This window comes from Vicugna pacos, chromosome 26 (genome assembly GCF_048564905.1).
Source record: "Vicugna pacos chromosome 26, VicPac4, whole genome shotgun sequence".
Lineage (NCBI taxonomy): Eukaryota > Metazoa > Chordata > Mammalia > Artiodactyla > Camelidae > Vicugna > Vicugna pacos.
The window spans coordinates 12678867-12693231 of NC_133012.1; the positions used below are offsets into that span (position 1 = coordinate 12678867).

Below are 14365 nucleotides of genomic sequence, written 5' to 3' on the forward strand. Positions count from 1 at the left end.
CAGTCTGTTTGTTCCAGGTCAATACTATAGATAGAAATGATGAATAAGAGATCTATTCATCTGTCTATGAATAGGAAATGCATTTTAACAAGGACTTTAAAAAACCAAATAATTAACTAAAATAGACTAATTCACATTATACATTGTGAACTATATATACTCAATTAGAGAGTTTAATTAATTTAAATGAGCATTTTTAAATACACAGTGAGAATTCTTATACCACCTTACATCCTTTCTTCCCAACAAATGTTGACTTGTTGACTTCCTTCGATGTGACTAGTAGCAGTGTTTCTGTTCTAGCCTGGTCCGAATTCTCATCTGATGTTGAGCCTCCAGGTTCTATTGATCTTTTTATATATCTTCTGTGTGATTCTAGTCCCAGGGTGTTTTGTTCTGAAGTTGTCACTCATGTATTAAAGGCAGAAAATAGTCTCTTGTATTACAAATGTTCAAAGTGCTGGTTTTAGATACAGTATCTCCAGCAGCTATATTTAAAGGGGCTGCATTTCTAAGGATCCCTGTTAAATGCCTGCCACATGATGGGAATGTTTTCTCTCTTACTATGTGAACTCACATTTCTCCCTCTGGCTCAAACTTCTGCATTCTTCCTTATTAGGGCATTAGAAACATTTTAAACTTAGCAATTTCAAGCAGGAAGAGTAATTTCCCGATCAGATCTGAACAGATATGACCCCTCTAATGTTCTAAGTCAGTTAACACTATAACACTTTCAAACATCATTTAGTGTTCCACCTGGGAGCAGAACTTCAAGGTCTGATTGTTCAACCATTTCATACTCACTATTCTATGGCCCTTATTAGAATCATGTGGCCCAGATTATGAATAGAATACATTTAAAAAAAAATCTTCCCAAACATGTACTACTTGAATGTAACTGTCACTTTACCTCTCAAAATTTGATCCCTCTAAGAGAAAGTTCATGTTTTAATCTATCCAATTAGTGCAGCCAGAACAGAACCAGCTGGGGACAGAAGGGAACCAGGGGGCCACTCAAATGCCATGGTTTTTAAAGAGTATAGGGTATAGTTTCTATACCAAATTTTCCTCCTAAATTCTATAATGAGAGGTATTTCAGTCATTACTTTAAATTTGAAAACCAAGTTATTCCTGTAAAGGATTATATATTATGTTTCAAAACGTTAAAATCTGAGCTGAGTTTAGTGAACAGATACCTTGGAACAAGACAGTCCCCGGTAGAAGGTATATGAAGGGACAAATGTGCCTTGATGCTTTGTGCAATGGGATGAGGGAGCAGGAGCCAAGAAGCCAGTTAACACGGTGGGGAGGGGGCACTGGAAACTGGCACTGTCCAGCTCCCAGCACTGTGAGGGGCTGCCTAATCTTAGACAGTTGCTTTTTGACAGTAGTCATAAAGCCTGCAGAGAACCTCTGGGTCCAGACTAGCATTGCCCAATAGAACTTTCTGCAATGGCGGAAATATTTTCTGTTTTCTCTCCCCAGTATGGAACCCACCGGCAACATGTGGCTACTGAGCATTTCATATTTCTAGTTTTGTTTCTGCGTTTTGGTTAATGGAGGTGCTGGAGATTGAACCCAGGACCTCGTGCATGCTAAGCACACCCTCTACCACTGAGCTATACCTCCCATCCCCTAAGCTGTTCAACTGTGATGAATGCAACCAAGGAACTGAATTAATTTAAATTTTTAAATATAAATAACCACATATGCCTAGTGGCTATTGTATCAGTGCAGGTATATCATGACAGTTCTTTTGACAGTTCTGCCTGTATGTTGCCAAGACCAAACAAAACTCTAAGTGTTTAGCTCCCTCCTTTTTCATCTTTTTAATGGAAAGAATATTTCCAAATGAGATGTATCAAACTAGTACTACTCCTGTTATTACTTCCATATATTGACTGCATACTAAGTACTTAGTACATTTATTATTATTTTAATTTTAACAACAGACTTCTAAGATAAATATTCATTTTTTTTTATAACAGATCAAGAAACAGGTTCAGAGAGGCCTTGAAGATAGTAAAGGACAGCGCTGGAATTTAAACCTAGATCTGTCTGACCCTGAAGTCTGTATTCTTTCCTCTACTTCACACTAAAGGCACCAAACAGAAAAATACCTTACATTACGTCTGCTTTTCTAGATCAAGCCATACCTTTATTACATTCCATTAGCATGAATAATACAATTTTCTCTCACTCCATCATTTTCTGTACCTATGTCTATTTGATACAGCCAAAGAGGGTGACTGATGTCTAGAGCAGAAGTGGCTCTCTTAGGAAACACAAATGGAATCATAACAGACATGGACAAATTTATGGCTAGAAAGGCCAGAAACTGCTATTAGCACCCTGGGATACAGTTACTTTGAAAGCTTGATAGGTAGCACAGCTGCCTATCACTGTTACTGGCAAGTAGGTTCTCATTTCATCTCTTCAGAGCTAAGACACAGAGGAAAGAAAGCAAAGCAAGGATTTATTAAGTGACAGTACACTCTCAGAAGGGAGAGCGGGCAGGCTCAGCTGAGCAGCTGCCCTGAGTGCCTTTGGCAAGTTGCTTATATGGGTGTGAAAATGATTGGGTGGAATATTCATTGAGGTGGGAGGGGTTTGGGGGTCCATAGTCCCTGATTTTCATTTCAGCTCTATCTTCCTAAGGGGAGGGGGGATTTTGTCCTTATTTGGTCTTGATCAGAAGTGTCAAGGCATTGGCACATGATGGGTACTTTCTATCTGCAAGGCTAATTTTATTGTTATGAGGGCTTAATGAGCATAAGGTTACATTCAGACACCGGAGATTCCTGCCTTTTCCCGCCTTTCTCTGTCTGCCCAAGGACACCATTGTCACAAGATGTATGGTTTCCTGCCACCTGGCCCATCCTCTCCCCACCTCCTGCTTCCCCCCACCCCTGTCCCTGCCTTCTCTGCTCATGTCTAGCTAACTACTGCTCTAATGTTACCACGCATGTTACCTGAACTAGCTATTCATAGCTGAACACTGGGATGGATTGACCCTGGTATGACTCAGTTCAAATCCCTATGTTCTTATGATAGGCCATTAGCAAATTAAGAATTCTACATAGAGCTCAGCTGTAAGTTAATAATTTATTAGTTTAGAGAAGGTCTCAAGCTTTATCAGTATCATTATGCAAAAATATTAACTGCTTGAAAATGTAAGACGTATGAAAATCAAACATAAGCAAAAGGATTCAAATAAATTCATAAGAAGTAATATTAATTTCACAGAAGGCAGAAAAACATAATACAGCTGACAGCACAGTTGTAAAGAGAATGCCAATTAATACATTTTTAAGTCTCTTCTTCAGCTGTCTGACTTAGTTTTCTCAAACCAGAGTTTAGATGGCAGTAAAATGAGCAAAAGTGAAAAAAGAAAGACTAAGTATCCAACTAAAGCCACAGTGTCAAGAGGAAGCCAGGTTTTTGAACAAGTGAGGTCAAGGGTCAGCTATTTTAGGAGCAAACAGTACCCCGAAACATGAGCTTCAAAGGAACTCTTAAAGCTAAGAGTTAGTCCTCAGGAAAAACCAGGCGATACACAGAGTGAAAGCTCATGGTAACTGGCAAAATAAGAGTGGGTCAGGAATGCATAAAAAGCCCACGTGGGTGGGCAGTTGGCATTGATAGGCCAAGGGTGGCTGAAAGTAAGGAGAAAATGAAGTCAGCAACCAGAAAATCCAACCACTAGAAGACTGTAAGACAAGACAAGAAACAAAGCCTCCTAGAGGACAGGCTATGCTCTGGTCTGAATGTCTGTTCTTAATGTCTGTGAACCCCCCAAATGTGCATGTTGAGATCTAATGCCCACAGTGAGAGTATGGCAGCGAGCCTCTGGGAGGTGCTTAGGTCATGAGGGTGGAGCCTGCATCAACAGGATTAGTGTTCTTCTAAAAGAGACCCCCCCAGAGCCCCCTCACCCCTTCCATCACTTGATGACACAGAGAGAAGGTGCTGGCTGTGAATCAGGAAGCCGGCTCTTATCACAGCTGGTGCCTTGATCCTGGACTTCTCAGCCTCCAGAACTGTGAGAAATAAATTCCTGCTGCTTATAAGGCACCCAGTCTGTGGTGTTCTGATATAGTAGCTCGAATGGACAGTATAGAAGCCTAGCTCCTGAAGGACCAGGATTTAGCAAAAGCAGCCAGTTATAAGGCCCGTACATAGAGCTGACAGTGAGCTACATGCTGTTCCCTTCGAATCCGGGACAATGAGGTCTCAGCTGGTGTGGGTGAGTAGTTAGAACAACAGAAGCCTCAGCTCTGTCTTTAAAGATGGTGAGACCCTTCCTGTGTATAATCTTATTGAGAAGAGATGATGGCCCTAGGAATGAACATTGAGCACACCTCTTCTTGTGGCTGGCTGCAAAAAGGTCGGGGTGCCAGGGCCCTGATGTGGCCGTGAGTAGACATGGAGTGGGGGCAGTGGCAGCCTGGCAGGCAGCAGGGAGCCCGGTCACCTCATTCTCGCTACCTCCCACGCTCCCCGCTAAAGGCATAATTGGAGTTAACCAGAGATTTTCAACCTGGTCAGTGTAGGGACACCCTTTGCAACATTGGTGTTTTCTGTCGGCAACCCCTGATGATCCTCTTTTCATTTCAGGATCCCCTCTCTTCCCTGTGAAAAGCAAATGCTCGTGTCTTTCCTGGGTCATTTCATACCCAGGAAAGCTGCAGAATGTTCCTTCTGTATTTGCTCCAAGGGTGGGGAGGACTGTGAGTACAAGAGGCCACCCTCCTCCTACTATTTGCTCCAAGAGTGGGGAGGACTGTGAGTACAAGAGGCCACCCTCCTCCTACAGTCCTGATAAAACGTCCCCGATTGTCTCCACCAGTGCAGGGCACGTTCTGGGAAACTCACATGATTTGATGCTCTTCCACTGAGTCCATTTCAGTACGTCTTTACCGTGTGTGTGAAGTCACAGCAGTTGCACTTAAGTGTTTAGCTTGCTTTCTTTATTTGATAGGAGACTTGGCTTCTGGGAGGAGTCAAGGATGGGGAAGAAACATGCAAGGCGTATCTTGGGACCCATTCCCAAAAGGTCAGCAGTGTAATCTGCTTTTATCCATTTCCACCTCAATTTTTCATAGTTTTGCAGATGTTTGATTCTCCCTCTTAACTCCAGGGTTTTGGTTTCTTTTTGAAACTATTCATTGCGCTAGAGTCACAGAACACTGGAGCTACTTGGCAAACAACCAATCAATCTCATACTCATCATAAAAAAAGCATTAAAACCAGCAAAACATATTAAGAATATGCCTGCAGACGTTTGTAGATATTTTCTGTAATAAAGAATGAAGTTTATATTCTGTCTAGTAGCATAATATGCCCAGGAGGAGGCGAAGATGCTACTGAACAGGGAGAAAGAACATTGCAGAGACTTCTCCAGTTATGCTGTTTCAAGGACGATGTCCTAAGATGGAGCTAAATCTAACAGTTGTAATAGTGTTTTCTCAGACCTAATTCAAAAAGCATTAGCTTCTGGAAATCTTTTACTTGTTTCTTTGTTTACAGTCATTTTGAACATTTGTTTTCTGTTATCTATGTTGAAATTTGAAAAAAGCTGGATCCTAGGCTGAGAACGTGACCTGCTTTTGCTTAAAAAGGCATTTGTTGGGTAGCATCTCTGCATGATTTTTTTTTTTTGTTATCAGAGGTGAGAAGGGTAAATGAAGCTTCCAGAATCAAGAAAAAACTACAAAAGCAGCTCAATTTTTAAGTGGTATTGTCTTATATAACCCCCTGGAAGACACCCAGTCCTCACTTCTAAGAGATCTTATGAGTCAATTTGTCATTTGATATTTGGTAGAGTTTGCAGTAAGTTGGAAAAAGTGAATTCTTCTATTAAACTTCAATAATAGACCAGATCCATTCAATTCTGTACTGTAGTTCCTCGAGGGAAGCTATTTTAACTCTTTTCTCTCTTTGCCTGGCCGGCTCCCAATATCCAGAACAGTGTCTTACGCGTACTACAGGCCCGATAGTGTTTGCAAAATTAAATTAAATTTTGGAAAATTTTCCTTCTTTGGTGTATGGAACCAAAAAAACTAGCCAGAAAGGTCTGCCACCCGTCTGCTTCCCCATCCGCCCTCCAAGTGTCTGCCTTTCCTGGGACTGGCGATAAGACTTCCCAGCCTCCTCCCTGACCCCCTTCCTCCTCCTCCTCCCTCCCTCCCTCCTCCCTCCCTCCCTCCTCCTCTTTCTCCCCTCCCCTCTCCTGTTCCTTCCCTCTCCCCTCTTCTTTAGAGATTCTAAGCAACAAATCTACACACACAGAGAGCAAAACCAACAGGAAAATAAGATGCCAATTTATTAATAGCTGGGCAAGAACTCAATAATTCCTATGCAAGGCAGATGCCCCTGAGTAAGATTATTAGGAGTCCACTTAGCTTCCAAAACACATCAAGATGGGCAGGAGAAGGTCTTACTGTAAGACAGCAGCCCCATCTGGGTCCTGGGCTGAGTGCATAGAGCCTACCCCCTGGACACAGGAAACAAAAGTAGAGCGCCTCATTGTATATTCTCGCCTCCTTTGTCAAAGATTAATTGACCGTAAGTGTGTACAATGGAGTAAAGACAGTTTCCTCAGCAAGTGGTGTTGGGAAAGCTGACAGCCGCATGTAAATCAATGAAATTAGAAGACTCCCCCACACCATAAACAAAAATAAACTCAAAATGGCTTAGACACTTAAGCATAAGACAAGATACTATAAACCTCCTAGAACAAAACAGGTAAAACATTTTCTGACATAAATCTCAGCAATGTGCTCCTAGGGCAGTCTACCCAGGCAACAGAAATAAAAGCAACAATAAACAAATGGGACCTAATTAAACTTATAAGCTTTTGCACAGCAAAGAAAACTATAAACAAAAGAAAAAGACAACCCATGGAATGAGAGAAAATATTTGCAAATGATGCAACTGACAAGAGCCTAATTTTCAGAATATGTAAACAGCTTATACAACTTAATAACAACAACAACAAAAAACCCAATCTGAAAATGGGCAGAAGACCTAAACAAGCAATTCTTCAATGAAGACACAAATGGCCAACAGGTACATGAAAAAAATGCTACATATCACTGATTATTAGAGAAATGCACATCAAAACCACAATGAGGTATCACTTTACACCAGTTAGAATGGCCATCATTAAAAATCTACAAACGACAAAAGCTGGAGAGGGTGTGAAGAAAAGGAAATCCTCCTACACTGTTGGTGGGAATGTAGTTTTGTGCAGCCATATGGAAAACAGTATGGAGATTCCTTAGAAAACTAAAAACAGACTTACCATATGATCCAGCAATCCCACACCTGGGCATATGTCCAGAGAAAACTCTGATTTGAAAAGATATATGCACCCCAATGTTCACACCAGTACTGTTTACAATAGCCAATACATGGAAGCAACCTAAATGTCCATTGACAAATGACTGGATAAAGAAAAAGTGTTTTATATATATATATATACACACAATATATATATACACACACACAATATATATATACACACACACACATACACACAACAGTATACCACTCAGCCATAAAAAAAGCATGAAATAATGCCATTTGCAGCAACATGGTTGGACCTAGAAATTCTCATACTAAGTGAAGAAAGTCAGACACAGAAAGACAAATTTCATATGATATCACTTATGTGTGGAATCTAAAAGAAATAATACAAATGAACTTATTTACAAACCAGAAACAGATTCACAGATGTAGAAAATAAACTATGGTTACCAAAGGGGAGAGAGGTTGAGGGGAGAGATAAATTAGAAGTTCAGGATTAACATATACACACTACTGTATATAAAATAGATAAACAAGGACCTACTGTATAGTACAGAGAACTATATTCAATATCTCGTAATAAGCTATAATGGAAAAGACTCTGAAAAAGAATATATGTATGTATATGTATAACTGAATCACTCTGCCATACACCTGAAACTAACACAACTTTGTAAATAAACTATACTTCAATTTAAAAAAATAATAATGCCTGGCACACAGTAAGTCAGTCTCCAAAAAGGGAGCCTACTATTACAACTTGTAGCCCTAGTTTGGCATTGACTGTGAAATATGGTGAATTGTATTTATTTGTAGACCTGAGTTATCTCCTCCCACTGGATAGTTTACTTGCTGTGGCAACAATAGCTACCCATTTCTATGTCCCTTCCATCCCCGCCCCAGTGTCTTGCCTGATACACACAAACAACACAGGTCTGTCAACACAATGGACTTAAAAGCACTAGAATAGATGTGACCCTTTATAGCAGTTCACATCTTACTAAATCATTAATCACGACCCACCTTAAAAGTGCACTAAATAAATCAATCAGCCTTGTAGGCACTATACAATTTATTTACTCAATACAGAAGATAACCTAAGTTTGTATTTTTGCATAGACCAAATGTATTTTTAAAACAGCGCTTTGTTTGAATAAAGTATTAGAATTTATTAATCTTTTATCCTAACTTTTAGCCATTGACAGAAGTTCAGACCTTGCCAACATTTTTTTCCCTCCATCTGGTTAAGAATTATTTTCCTTAGATTTAATCAGATTTTTCTATTACAGAGCACTCTTCTTTATCAAGATCGTTTAGTAAGCTCCACAAACGCACAGAGGTTGTTGAAATGTCGTCCATAATTGAGGGTAATGATGATTCTTTACAGTCCACATTCTGTGCCTTTTTGCTTTACCAGGGCAGGTTTATGCCACACCCAGGCTTGGAACGGCGTCCAAACTCCTCTTTGGGTAGACAGACCCCTTTTGTAAGTGTGTACGCGTTTCAAACAAATGCCTCTCAAACTCAGCTTGCAAAAATCACAATTAAAAAAAACTGTGAGTATGGGAAGTTTACATCACATTAACTCCACACCATCACTCAAGGCAGAGATTCTTCCAGAATATGGAAATAACCAACAGGGCCCCTTTGTTCCTGCCATGCATTTCTAAAAGAGCAATTCCAAATCCAACAGCCCGGAGGGGCACACAGTTGGCCCTGGGCGCGCCTGCCAAACGCCCAAGGATGGTTCCCAGGAACCTTCCGCTGCCGCTGAAGTGTTGACAGGCTCGCAAGCAGAAAGCCTGGGCTGTTACTAGGAATATATAGCTCAGAGAGTCAGGAAGACCTACTCAGATTTCCCTGATCATCCTCCCCTCCATTTCTCTCTTCCAAACAATTCAAGTACAGATTCTCTTTTTCAAACCTTCCTCCAGTATTTACGTTCCTGCTTCCCCCCATCCGGAAAAAAAAAAAAAAGAAAAGCTTTAGGGTTCTTTATGCCAAATGGAGTCAGCTGGCCTCCCTCTCTCTGCCCCCCAGTTCTCTCGGATTCCGGGGGTGGGGGCGGGGAAAGGCGGCCTTGGCAGCAGCTCCCTCCCGGGTCCGCCCTCATCTCACTTGGCACCGCCCTCCTCTCGTGCTCGGTCACGTCTTCTGGGGCCTCACGGGAAATGGAAAGTATGGTTTGCGTACAAAGAAATGCGGGAACCCCTGCAGTCCATGAAGCTTTTCATTTTACTTTCTTCTAAAAAGCCTTTACTTTTCTAAAGTCATATATAGTATAAGGTTTTTCTGATGCTTTTAGGGACTTCAGTCTCTCAGTCCATAAGACAGTAGTTCTAGACAACGAAGCTCTGAGTTGGCACATTTAAAAGTAAGATCAATTCGACCTCAGTAAAGCTGGCGGCGGAGGAGTTAATGAGTCAGAGAGAGAGGCAGCAAATGCTAGATGCCCCAATACTGATATTCTTCTACAATAATAAAACCACTGACATTTAACTGAGGTACCTGAGCACCCAGAATAGAGCCTTCCTTTCTCAAGTCCCCCAGGCTGAAGGAGGCCATGTGACTGAATTCCGACCAACGGGATTGTAAGAAGCTCTAAATGCTCTTTGCACAGCGTGTCCCCAAGTCCATCCTTCCAGCCCTTCCTCAATCTTGCTGCCTGGACCAGGGTCTTGGTGCCAAAGGCAACATTGTAGGAATGACAGAGTAACAAGATAAAAGGAACCTTGCATGATGCAGTCACACCACCACCTGAGGAGTGTCTTATCTCTGGACTATAACATGAGAGAGAAATACATTCCTATGGTGTTTATGCCACTGTTAATTTGAGTTTCTATTTTAGTTCATGTAGCCAACCGGATTTTAAGCAGACGTGGGTTTTCCATGCAGCGAATGAAGCATAAACTTCAGACACCCTCCCTTATCTGGGATTATTCCAAGGCGGGAGGAGGAAACTTAGTTTTGTGTTTTCATGGTCATTTTGTATTTTTTCTTAGAGGGGTCCCCCAAATTGCATAGGCCTCGCAACCCTAAATCCATACCTTATCCTCAGTAATTCAGTGAAGCTTTTCATGCGTGCCTCTTCTGGTAAGCCAACCTGAAACAGAGAACAGTAAATATGTCAGTCTGCTCCTACATAAGGTAAACTTGGACGTACTGAGCGAGATTCAAGAATATCACAGCTCACTGTTTCTCAAAGTATATACTTCTAGATGTTAATGACTGCTGTAACAAATAGGAGTTTCTGATCAAATAATTTGGGGAAATGCAATATTAGCTAAAATAGTTGTGTCAATGTTTCTCACTTCAAGATTTCTCAGTGGATTTAATATACAGATGTGAATAGGGACTCTCTCTGACAAAGAGAATGCTGTGTTTTCTAAACTCATTGCACTACTAAACACCACTTTTAAGAAATAGCTCATGGGCTAGTTTTCCGTGGAGCACAATTTAGAAATACTCAGCAGGTCTCTGCTGGAAACATTTGTAGACTATCTCTTAGAGCAGAGTCTGCGTTTTATTTTTAGAGCATTAGTGGAATAAGGTGATTTTTCTTCCTCATCCTATTTTTTTAAGTTACTCCCTGTCTGGAGTTTGTTGCCTGCTTAAGCATTAATTCCAACAATACTGCCATTTTTAGACTGACACTGCCCATCTCTCAAGTCACCAACAAAAGCGAGGAGTATTATGTACAGAGCATTAGATCACCTGTGCAGGAAAGGGTGTGACTTCAAGGGAACTGGAATCACACTGAGGTTTTATCTCCCATGAGGAGGTTTTTTGATAGTGATGTATGGAAAGCTACAACCACGACTGAGAAGTGGCTCTGCATAAAATACCTTTTGTTCCCCCATATGTCAATGCTTGTAGAAATGTCCCAGTTCATTTACAGGTGTTAGATTTTCATTATAGGGGAATAACTAGCCTGCATGCTTCTTGCCTGTAAATGAAATTGAAGTGCTCACACTTGTAGTTGTCTTCTAGGGTTTCTGTGACAGAGTGCCACAAACTGGGTGGCCTAAAACAGCAGGATTTTACTGTCTTCCAATTCTGGAGGCTAGAAGTCTGAAATCAGGCTTGTCAGCAGGGCCGTGCTTCCTCTGAGGCTCTGGGCAGAATCCTTCCTTGCTGCCTCCTAGCTTCTGATGGTAGCTGTCATCCTCGGTGTTCCTTGGCTTAGGGCTGCATAGCTCTACTCTCTGCCTCTGTCTTCACATGGGTTTTCTCTTTTTACAGAGGTTAGAACTTCAACATATCTTTTGGGAGGATACAGTTCAACCCGTACCAACACCAAAGAACCCTTAATTATCTGTCGGGCAGCATGATGTCATGGTGCACAGAGCTCTGAGTTAAGAGTCAGAAGCTCTGAGCTGGTGCTGGGCAAATGTCTAGCTTACATTTCTATATATTATAACCGAGGATAACAATACACACCTTGATTTCCCTCTAAGGGGAAAGAAAGGTGACAAAGATATAGGAAAGTACTTTGTGGCCTTTCAATGACAAATAGCAGTGCCGTTGCTGTCTTACAGAGAAACATGGCCAATGTGGGCAACGGAAGTTTGGTATGTCAGCTCATACTAACTTTAAACAGTCACTTGGACCTCTACCCTCTATGGCTCCTTACTAGACAAGGATAAGTTTTTTTCCTGCCCTTGCATTGTCAACTAAGTGATGTCAGGTGGTGAGGAGAATCCTTGCAAGTACAGCCAACTCACAAATTGCATATGAAGCACTGAGTAATGGAAAAATGCCCATATTGCATTAATAACAATTCTCTGTGTTTTAACTCAAGGTAAAGGACTGAAAAATGTGAGTGGAAGACTTTTTGAAAGACAAGATGTTAACTAGTATATCCAAAATTACTCAGCATCCGTTGTACATAAAATACTACTCTTGAAGCTTTTGATGCATTAATAAGGAAACAGCAGAGCTGTGGTTCATAAACTGGTGTCCTAGGTCTCTAGAGGCACTGGGGTAGTAATCTGAATTTGCATGCTAGTTCTGATTTTGCAAAAGTCCCTAAAATCATATTTTAATTTAGTTAGCACAGCAAAACTAAAATGTTCTTCTTTTTTCTTTGGATTGAATTTCTTATATAATTTTGATTATACCCGTTATCTCCTGCTGGGTAAATGTTCTCTTTGGCAACCATACATCTTTTTAAATAAATAAAAATGAATTATTTATGAAGACATATTCAAGATCATTTAAAAATCAAAATGGAGTAACTGTGGTTCAGGCATCCAAAATGGACACGGGTGGCCACTGTGGATTTGGTTTCAGACACACCTCTGCATCATCGAGAACCTGATTTGTCTGAACTGTATTAAACTCATGGACACCATCAGCCATTTTCATGATAATATCTGCTAATACCTGCCAGCTACAATCTTATAGTCTCAACGTTGTAATTTATAACTATGCAACCATTTCAGACCCCAGTTAATCCTTGCTTAGCAAGTGCCCTTACTTCTTGCTGGCTCCAATCCTAATTCTTGACAAACATCTTATATAACTTTGTATTTTTTGCCTCTCCCATTTTGTTGTTTGGTGGAACACGATTCAAGTGCTTCTTGAATCTGTGCTGTGTTTCTTAGTCTACAGTTTCCACCTTGACTTGAATAAGGCTCTCTTCTGTTCCTTAATATAGATTGTTTATTGATTATTTGCATCAACATTTATAATGTGTAATTTTTTTGGCATACAGAATCTTAAAAAGCATGAGAATAAGGGGAGATTTTAAGAAGGGAATTCCTAGTAGTTAAAATGTTGAGAAAAGGGTAGATTAAAAAGGTGAATACTGATCATATGACCTCCTTTAATGAACAGAGACAAAACAAGACTGTCTTCCAAGTACTTTGTTCTATTTCTACTTAAAACCATTACTTGACTTAAATGCCTTTTAACTATGACCTTCTAGAATTTCCTGAACATTTTCCACTATTTAAAATGTAGTTGGTTGGTTGATTCCTTTCACATTTCAGAGTGTCCTGTTACCATTTTAATGATTATGTGGAGTGTGACTTTGTTCTAAGCACTGTAAGTAAACAGAGCCAAAACACTAGAGAGAATAATTTATATATTTAGGCCAAACCTCAGACAGGGCAGAATGCTTTCATGATACAATACTTACAGTAAGACAAAGCCTGGGAGGGCAGAATCACCATTCCTGAATAATCTCAAACCTCAAATCAGAATATTCTACACAAGGAGACAGTGATGTTCTAGTACATTTATTGAAGCAATCCGCCCTGTTTATGATGTCATAGTCCCATGTGGTTTCCCACACTGTCTGGAAACCCTGAGACAATCAATAGACATCGCATCCCTGATCATTCTTAGCTGGTTTCTGTCACTTTCCCTAAATTTTAATATGGTCTTATTTATCATATATTTTTTCTTAGAGTAGAACAGGTCCTTATAACAAAGCATTTTTCACTCTCTGGGACTGATGTTCCCAAGAGCCAAGGTATGTTTTCATTTTCATTCAGAGGCCCAACAATAAGCCACTCCTCATCTTTACTTGTTCCAATGATTGGTCTTAAAATCAGTTCAGTTTCTTGAAAGGAAAGGATAGCACATAACATTCTCTGTTGGAGGGCATATGCAGTGAGAAAAATCACTCTCTAAGTGATTTTTTTTTTAAATGTATACCTTCTTATGACGTATGCTGTACATACAAACCAGCATTAAGGCTACAGGTCAATGACATCTTATGCAGTGAACCCACTTGTGGGGCCACAACTAGAAAAGAAATCAAATTTTGTCAGCCCTCCAGAAGCTCCTCAAGGCCACCTCCAAGTCACTCCCAACCCTACTCCACCCCAGAAAATAACTATTTCTCTGACTTCTCTCACCATAGATTAATTTGTCTGATTTCAGGCAGTATTTACTCTTCCATACATGGCTCAGAATTCTGTTTGTTGAGAATTTGCTGAAGCAGTGCTTTGCTCATTTTTACTGCTGACTTATACTCTGTGGTATGAAAATGCAACAATTTATTTTTCCATCCTATCTTGGATGGACCTTTGGGTTGTTTCTAATA

The 14365-nt window shown here is 40.5% G+C and overlaps 1 long non-coding RNA gene across 1 annotated transcript in view; it reads right to left on the reverse strand.

Annotated features, from left to right (window-relative positions):
* LOC116285709 (uncharacterized) overlaps window positions 1-13539 on the reverse strand; it is a 28998-nt gene extending 15459 nt beyond the window's left edge. The window contains exons 1-2 of the long non-coding RNA XR_012064481.1: window positions 13454-13539; window positions 10359-10414 (exon numbers count right to left, since the gene is read on the reverse strand). This is a non-coding gene — a long non-coding RNA (uncharacterized lncRNA). The remainder of the gene's footprint in view (window positions 1-10358; window positions 10415-13453) is intronic.
* Between the last annotated feature and the right edge of the window lie 826 nt (window positions 13540-14365).